The 9647-nt window shown below is 48.5% G+C and overlaps 1 pseudogene; it reads left to right on the top strand.

Moving 5' to 3' along the window:
- Nucleotides 1–2400: 2400 nt before the first annotated feature.
- On the top strand, nucleotides 2401–4804 carry LOC109766349 (aspartyl protease family protein At5g10770-like; annotated as a pseudogene).
- The last annotated feature ends 4843 nt before the right edge of the window (nucleotides 4805–9647 follow it).

Raw genomic sequence — 9647 nt, 5'->3', positions numbered from 1 at the left:
ATCAACTATGTTCTCACCAAGAACACTCAAGAGAGCAGCCTTAAACAGAGTATCCATTTTCTCAAAAGCTTGTGCCTATTGAGCATCAAGCTCTCCTTCAGGTTTGCCAAGAGTGTCGTCATAGCAACTCATGGTTTGAAACCATAAGACTGCTCTCACGCGCCACCTCTTATAGTGGATACCCTCAAACATAGGAGGTCTCATGGAAGCAGCAAAACCACTCGGGGTAAATTGCCGGTGATAAGGTTTTTGGATTGTTGGAAATATGAGCAATTTATCGAATGATTTTATTGACAGAAATACTAGATAAACAATGACTAATATAGTAGAGATAAAACAAGTCATGCAATTCGACAGAGAGAAGGTAAATAGCATCTGTATATATGAACTAGAACCGAACACATCTAGAACAGACACTAGAGCAAGAAGTTGTGACGGGACCTCTAATAGAAAGAGTATGAGAATGTACGGAACGGAAGCAGATGCACCGGTCTTGGGGTCGGTGTCCTCGGCAGCCATGTCGTCGAGGATGTTGTCGACGTTGGGGAAGAAGTCGTCGCCGGGGAAGTAGTCGCCGGGGTCCGGGGCGTCCGTGACGAAGAAGTCAGTAGTCGCGCTGAGCGCTCCCCAAAAACCTTATCACCCTTCTCCCGTACATGACTCAAAAGGTGCGGTTTCAGAGGCCTACTGTCCCGACCTGCGGTGCACGCCACAAGTCGGGATGGGGAAGATCGTAGCAGCAGCGCAGTGCTCTGGAACTTTGTGGCGAGAGGAAAAGGATCTTCTGGTGTGTCTCTCTGCGACGGGAGGTGAAGCAACAGAGGGAGACGAACAGGCTGCGACGGGAGGTGAAGCAACAGAGGGAGACGAAGCGAACAGACTTCAGCCGAAGAGGCGAGCCGTTCGGATTCAGTGTCCACTATAGAAAAAACGTTTCAGCTCCCGCGTGACCTTTCGTATACCCGTCGTGCGTGGCAAAAATTTAGACATCGGCTCGGCTAATTCCCGCAACCCGCGGCGCGGCGCGGCGTGACGAGGCGAGGCTTGGCGTGGCGAGGCGGACGGCGAAGAAGGAGCGCGCGTGGATGTCCCTCTTGTTCTTATGCTCATATAAGTGGGGAAAGAACCTCCCTTATAAGGAGGTCCAACTCCCACTAAACTAGCAGTGTGGGACTAAACTTTAGTAGTATCCCTTGCCTTGCACAAATGGGTTTAGTGGGCCTCTAGGATTTATTTGGGAATTTCTGAAATAGTTATTGGGTTGGCCCATAAATAGATAAAATTCAAGCATGTGGTGCCACGTAGGACTAGGCTGGTGTGTGGGCATTCACCCGGTCGCCCACACGTCCGTTTCACCACACAGAGGGGCCGGTGTATGGGCGTTTAGCAGTTCACCCACACGCCAGTTTTCACTCACGCACAAGGGCTGGTGTGTGGGCATTTTCCATCTCGCCCACATGCCCGTCTCCTCTCCCACACTCAAGCTGCCAGTTGCCATGCGTTTGCAGTGTACATGGCAACTGCCCTAGTGTGCTTGTAAGCAGATGGAAACTTTCTCTTTTTTTTATCCGAACATGTCAGTTGCCATGTGTTTTCCAGGGCACACGGCAACTGCCCCAGTGTGCTTGTAAGCAAATGGCAACTCTCTCTTTCATCCGAACATGTTGTTTTGCCATGTCTCTTTGTAGCGCTACACGGCAACTGCCTAGTATTAGTAGGTGGCAACTCCTAAGGTTCTCAAATCATGGCAACTGTAGTAAACCAGACCATATATGGCAACTGCTTAGTGTTAGTAGGTGACAACCTCTAAAGTTTTCAAATCATGGCAACTATAGTAAACCAGACCATACATGGCAACAGCTGCAGTTGTCCAAAATGGCATCTGGCACTTGACCTGAGATAGCAACTGCAGTTGAGCAACCATGGCAACTGTAGTTTTCCGACATGGCAACTGTAGTTCAGCGACATGGCAACTGCAGTTAAACAGCCATTGAAGAGGGTCCGGACCATGGCAACTACGGGGACGCGTGGTGGCTGTCATGCGGGGCGTGCGGGACCGTGAGGTAGGTGGCTGAGAAAGGTCGTGTGGGCGTTATGCATTTTGCCCACATGTAGACGTGTGGGAGCGACCGCAAGAAAAAAAAGGGCGTGTGTGCTAGTTGTTTTGCCCACACGTAGGCGTGTGGGCTGATTCTCTTAGACACCACACAAAATGTGTGGCCAGATCCCTTAAAGCCCACACGTGTCGCGTCCATCTTTTATTACATCTGAGCGGTTCGTCTTCTATCGTTTTAATAATATAATAATAGATAGATCCTTGGACATGACACCATTAACATCTTCTTCCTCCGCGTCCTGGTCGTCCACACGATGCATGGCTAGCAACAACCACTTCTCTTACATGTTGAGATCGAGGACGAACCTCTTCTATATATAGAGCCAAATCGGAACAACATTCAGTATCTACGTAGTGTTGTAGCTAGCAACCAGAGTCAGCCATGGTGTGCTCCCTCGTCGTCATCCTCCTCTTGTCCATTAGTTCCTCCGTTGCCCATGGCGCCGGAGCAGGTCGCCAGCGCTACCATGTGGTGGAGACCGGCCACTTGGAACCCAAATCCTTCTGCTCTGGCCTCAAGGGTACGTAGCGTACATGCAACCATTGATGCAAATCGATCAACGTCCATGCATGGGCTAACCCATGCGAGCTTGTTTGATTTTTCTTTGCATGCAGTGGCTCCATCGGTGGAGGGCACGTGGGTGCCGCTGCACCGTCCGTTCGGCCCCTGCTCGCGGTCTGCCGGCAGGGCGCCGGCGCCGTCCCTGCTGGAGATGCTCCGCTGGACCCAGCCAAGCCGCACGTGCTGATGACCCAGTTGGACTTCGGTCCCAGTTCCACCTTGGGCGTCGGCTCCGGCTCCGGTAGCTCGGCGTGGATCAACGCCGACGGCGACCCCACGGTCGTGTCCCAGCAGACCATGGCCATCGACACCACCGTGGACGTGCCGTGGATCCAGTGCGTCCCCTGCCCCATCCCCCAGTGCTACCCGCAACGGATCCCCTTGTTCGACCCAAGCACGTCGAGCACCACCGCGGCTCCCCCGCCTGCCGCTCCCTCGGCTCCTACGGCAACGGCTGCTCCAACACGTCCGCCAACGCCGAGTGTCGGTACCTCATCGAGTACAGCGACGACCGCGCGACCGCCGGGACGTACATGACCGACACGCTGACCATCAGCGGCAGCACCACCGTCCGCAACTTCCGGTTCGGGTGCAGCCACGCCGTGCGCGGCAAGTTCAGCGACCAGACCGCCGGGACCATGTCCCTCGGCGGCGGCGCCCAGTCGCTCCTCGCCCAGACGGCCCGCTCCCTGGGCAATGCCTTCTCCAGACGGTCCTACTGCGTACCGCCGGCCAGCGCGTCCGGCTTCCTCTCCATCGGCGGGCCGGTGACGACCAACTCCACCACCGTGTTCGCCACCACGCCGCTCGTCCGGAGCGCCATCAACCCGAGCCTATACCTGGTGCGGCTCCAGGGCATCGTCGTGGCGGGGCGCCGACTCAGGATCCCGCCGGTGGTCTTCTCCGCCGGGGCGGTGATGGACTCGAGCGCCGTCATCACGCAGCTGCCCCCCACCGCGTACCGCGCCCTGCGCCGGGCCTTCAGGAACGCCATGAGGGCGTACCCGAGGAGCGGGGCCACGGGGACCCTGGACACCTGCTACGACTTCCTAGGGGTCGCCAACGTGAGGGTGCCCGCCGTCTCCCTCGTGTTCGGTGGCGGCGCCGTGGTGGTGCTGGACCCGCCGGCCGTGGTGCTCGGGGGATGCCTCGCCTTCACGGCCACCTCCTCTGACCTGGCCCTCGGCTTCATCGGCAACGTGCAGCAGCAGACGCACGAGGTGCTCTACGACGTCGCCGCCGGGGGCGTCGGCTTCCGCCGTGGCGCATGTTAGTGTTCGTCGGCGACATATTCCCATTGCCGTTTGCTTTAGCTGTCTTGCTAGTGAATTAAAGAGCCATGCATCGTGTGCTTGGCCGTTGTATCTCGTTCTCGTAGCGTAGTAGAAGTAGGCTAGCTGCCAGGATGAGTTCCAGTAATAATCATGCGGCATTGTTGTTGTAGGGGTTGATCTGGAGCGAGTAGCTTTGGATGTCAGTGTGGCTTTATGTGCTGTAACCGAAACGGCTCGCTAGGAGATGGAGAAAATCAGAGAAAATGCTGCAAGCTTTGCACAGCGCCAAACTATGTGTCTTGTGCACTCTGGTGCAGCTTGTGGTGTATGAATATGTAACATGTGAATCTCTGGCTTGATATATTGTATTTGTGAACATTTGTCTCGATTACCTGGTTTGTGGTATGTGGGGATTTCTTTTCCTTAGATGGCAAATATTTCCGCTGGATTCTAGATCAAATGATTACAAAATACCTAGTGAATTTAGTTGTTGTGCTAATTTATTAACTTGTTTTGCTACAGTAGCTATGGCAACAATTTTATAGATGGGAATTAAGGATTGAGCTTTTGTGTAACACTTTTAGGGCAACAATCACGGAAAAACATTTACATATTTTTTATGCTACTCCCTCCGTTGCTCTTGTATTTTGGGACGGTAGTAAGGTACGCATAGGAGCCCCACCTCCCATCCCATAGGCCAAGATACGTAGACACAAAGTGAAGGAGCGACTTTGCACGACCAACAGGAAGGCCCACTATCCAGCCTCAGCGAAGCACTAGACCCCCCCTGAGCGTTGGCATATCTAGCCACGCATAAACTTGCAGGGGATGTTTGGAGTCATATATGCATGAGATAGATGTTGCCCATGGCTCTTATTTTTTTAGATGTAGATTTAATTGTTGTAGTCTTTCTGATTGTAAAAAAAAAACAAATTTACTTCATTTACAAAAAATGTTTTTTTTTGCATAAGTAAAAAATACGAAAGATTCAAGAACAAAGGAGAAGTGCTAGTGTTTTAAGATTAGAGCATGTTATGCATTGCAAATCATACAATAATCAAAGAAAGATGATTTAAGAAGAAAAACGGTTTGGATAATTATATTATGAATATTCTAGAACAAAGTAGATGTGCTTTTGTTTTGAGTTTTTTGTTTTTTGCATTTGGCAGAATGCACTTGAGTGAAAGATGATATCCAATGACCAGGCCCATCAGTACGAGAGCACCCGCATCTGCCACACCCAGCATATGCATCGTAAATCTTTTTTCTAGTTTTTCTTCAAACTTATATTTTCCTTTTATGTACGAAATCTTAGAACCAATATAACTGGAATATTAAATGTTCCTATACTATCAAAGTTGTTTCTAATTTTTTAAAATTTTTTAAAGTTCTCATTGTGCATTTCATTTTTTTCTAGCAGTGTAAGAACAATCTGTGCAAACTAAAAAACTTTGTACCATTCAGAAAATGTTGCAGACATTTAAAAAATGTTCACATGTTAAAAAATATTCATCATATAATAAAAATATTCAATTAAAATGTATAAAGATGCTAGAATAATCCGTACAGAATGTTCATGAAATGTCAAAATTTTGTTCGATCCTTAAAACAATGTATATAAAATATAAAAAACGTTCAGGGAATTTATAAAAATTGTTCTAACACTTGCAAATATTTCGAAGTTATGTACAAATATTCATGATATTTTTCAATAATGATGAATGTGTTTAAAAAAATTTCATATGTGTTTACAAATGTCAACATAGATTTGTATAAATGTTCATCATTTATTTTATAAAAATTAATCAGTAAACAAATAATGTTTAACGTGTATTAAAAAAAGTCGACATCTATTTGGTCATGTTGCTTCTCCTGTTTTACCATTTTAGCTCTTAGGTCGGTTGCATGAACGGCTATGCATGGGCCGTATGACACTTATGGCTCAATACACGCCTTCATGCATGGATTCAGAGGTTCCAAGCGTACGTATATATGGTACGAATAAGTATGCATGGTAGGAATCGGATATGTATTCGTCTGTCCGTATATCATATCCTAGGTTAGGTACGAACTCGCCTCGAACTCGTATGCTAGCTTAGGTTCGATACACATATCGTACGTATATGGTATAATAAATAAGTAAAAGTACGTTTAGGCGTTTAGCGCTGACGTATTTATATCGAGAAGCAAGAAAAAAGTAAAATTGTAGCACGCCTAACTGTAACCGAGTTTTAATCGATGGTCTCTGAATCCGACTCGCACTGGTAGAAAAAAGCCCTTTAGTCCCGGTTCGCAACAGCCTTTAGTCCCGGCTGTGCAACCGGGACTAAATATGCGCGACTAAAGACCCCCCTTTAGTCGCGCCTCTTACGGACCGCGACTAAAGGCTTTAGTCCCGATTCGCGTGGCTGACCGGGACTAAAGGCCCGTCCACGTGGGCGCCAGTGGTCCATCGGGACGAAGGACCTTTAGTCCCGGTTCTTGTGGCTAACCGGGACTAAAGGCCTCCTCCGCAGGTTTAGGGTTTTAGCCCCCCTAAACCTGGTTTCTTTTTAATTTGTAGTGTTTTATTTCTTTTATATTTTATTTTGTGTTTTATTTTAATTTTGATGAAGTTTCAGTACACATATTCTACGCTACTATATACATGCATATGAAATTTCAAACAAGAAGAATTCAAGAGGAATATATAATATATATTCAATCTCGGGTGACCATATACAACTTCGAACAAGTTTCCATACACAATTAGGATGGATGACCATATACAACTTCGAACAAGTTTCAATCTCGGGTATGCATATAAATTTCTTCGTCCTCGGTATAGTGTTCTCCTTTAGGATTGATGACTTCCCTCATGAAAAATCCTGCTAATTCTTCTTGAATTGGTCGGAAGCGAGCTTCTGGACTAAGCCTCCTCCGCAAGTTATCCGTCGCGTTCCGCACGCTATCCGATGCCTTCCGCTCAGAGGTGTGTCTCCGGATGTTCTCACAAACATAGTATCCACATAGATTGGTCCCCGGTGGCTGCTTATCCACATTAACTAACCTTCTGAAATCTAGCTCATGTTTGAATTCACCGACAATTTCTTCTGAGAACCGTCTCCAAACCCTACAGGGCAAAGAAAATTAAATGAACAAGGGAGTTATTAGTTACTTGATATTAGGAAATGAACGAAAGAGACCAATCGATATAGAGCTCAAATGATTGAAAATAATTACTTTTGCAGCATTTTTCTCATGTCGGCCCAACGCTTTGGATCCGAATCCATAGAGTCCATGATTAGAACTCTGGAGGTGTGAAGTTCAATATTTAGCAGAATCCAGTGGAACCTGCGGACACGTTACATGCACAGTCATGCATAACTCATCGATTAGACATACCATGCATGGAGTAAACAAAAGAGAATGGGCACAAGAGAGAAACACTCACCCAAAATGGTAAGGAAATAGAATATGACTTTTGAGTTGATGCTTTCTAAGAAACTTGTACAAGTCTTTCTCCACGTCTTCGGGGTGATGTTGTAACACATGTCCATTAACGATATGTGGGTCAATGAACCCAACATCATGGATGTTTCTTTGCATTCCCAAATCTTCAATCTGCATAATAGCGTACGCAACAATATAGTTAGGACCATATATATATATAGTGCAGGCAATGAAGAACGAGATGAGGTAGAAATAAATCACTTACAGAACGTAGCACCTCAGCATAGATTTGTCGAGGTCGCGCAGATTGAACAGCTGGAACAATTCACTCATATGAACTTGTACTGAGTACCGTTTGGTGTGATGCTCATCTGTAACATCCGCATAAACATATTCTTTGTCGGCCCATGTTATGAATTGCTTGTACCAACGTAGCAGATTTCGCATTTGTGGCGGTAGACTCTTCTCCCGCGCAGGCTCGACGAGAGGCCCATTCCGCACATATTGTAATGCTATCTCACATACTGGTGCATCCTCAAGGCCTAAGAAGGCACGAAGAGTCAAACCCATCTCGGACGCTTGTTTCATGGCACTCGCTACAGTCAATCCAAGTGCTGCCGCAGCTGCTATGATCTCGGGGTCCTCTTCCGGACCGGCTTTCACTATGAGCGGGGGGATCGATTGTTTCTTCTGCATCCCGAACTGGTCAACTTGTTTCCCGCTTTTTTTACTTTCTTCTTTCTCCTCCTTCAATATTTTTGCTTACCTACGAAGTTCATGTCCATAGTCATCAGGCATATTCAGCTCGGCTTGGGACGGTGTCGTCAAAAAATCCTTAGCCCACTTCTTTTGCTTCTCAGTGAATACTTGCTTGGGCTCAGGCTCTTTTATCACCTTCATATCCGCCTTCCATTTCTCATAATCAGCAGACGCGGCCAATTTGGTTTCAGCTTCACTAAGTTCCCCAGGCCTTGGGAGGAGAGGCTTCAGTGATGGCTCCGGTACCCTTGTGGTCTTAGGTACATAAGGGTCCGGGTTAATAGTCCAGGAGCGGGTTTCCTTGCTGTCCGCCTGCTTCTGCTTCTTCGCCGGAGGTGGATTGGGGGGCGTCGTACCCGCCGGAGGAGGATTGGGGGGCGTCGTACCCGCCGAAGGTTGTGGATCGGGGGACGGCGTCGAATGGCGTGAAGGAGGTGTAGGTGAACCACCACGACCACCACCACCGCCACCACCACCACCACCATCGGAGGGGGGTGGACTTGCTAGCCTTGGCGCCTCGCCTGGAAACACTATGTACTTCTTTTTCCATAGAATGAACTGGCGCTTGACATCTCCAAGTCTTCTCTCCCCTTCGGGTGTAGGTTTGTCAATCTCCAGGTCCTCAAACCCTTGGACTATGTCTTCCACCGTGACACGAGCATAGCCATATGCAATGGGGTTGTTGTGGTGGAGTGCTCCAGGTGTACAGGGTAAAGCACTGCCGCTAGCTACCTTCGTGGAAACGTTCCCCACGGGATAATGCAGATCACATTCTTTCATCTCCTTTACATCATCCACGGGGTAGTGAGGCTCCGGTGCACGAATCTCGATCATCGGTGCACTAGCACCAGGCGGGGCATCCGTGGAAGCCACGCTGCTTCTCCGCTGCTGGCTTCCGCGATCCGCTTCATGATCTTCATGCGGCCCTGCAGCCGATTTTTCTTTTACTAGTTCATGCACGGTCTGCTTCAACTCATGGAGTTCCGATGCAAACTTCGTCATAAGATCTGCATCCCGGTCCGTCTTTCTCTTACGGCTTCTGTAACAGTACGGGTCATTGTCCTGGGAAAACCCTACTTTCCACGGAACTTTGCCTTTGCCTCGTACACGTCCTCCGTGTTCATCATTCCCGAGGGCTATTGTCAGTGCGTCTTTCTCTCTGTTGAACTTGATCAAGCCCTCTTGAGCTTGGGTCATTGCGTCAATAAGGGCTTGGGTGGGAGCAAACTGTCTCTGCCGGTGAACACACACCCCTGTCTCCGGGTCTAGCGATCCCCCATGCCCGTACCACCAGCTTTTGGCCCTTGGGTCCCATCCCTCTGTACCTAGAGGGATTCCTCGCACTCTCAGGTCCTCCTCCATCTTCTGCCACCTAGGCTCCGAAAGGCGGTATCCTCCTGGCCCCATAATATGATGGAACTTTTTATTACTCGCATTATCCTTATTTTTTTTTATATTTCCTTGAAATGCTCCGATTGCTTTTGCCTCACAAATTCTGGCCAAT

This window comes from Aegilops tauschii, chromosome 7 (genome assembly GCF_002575655.3).
Source record: "Aegilops tauschii subsp. strangulata cultivar AL8/78 chromosome 7, Aet v6.0, whole genome shotgun sequence".
NCBI classification, from domain to species: Eukaryota; Viridiplantae; Streptophyta; class Magnoliopsida; order Poales; family Poaceae; genus Aegilops; species Aegilops tauschii.
Note: the sequence above shows the minus strand (reverse complement) of the source record. Positions and strands in the feature narration are given on the sequence as shown.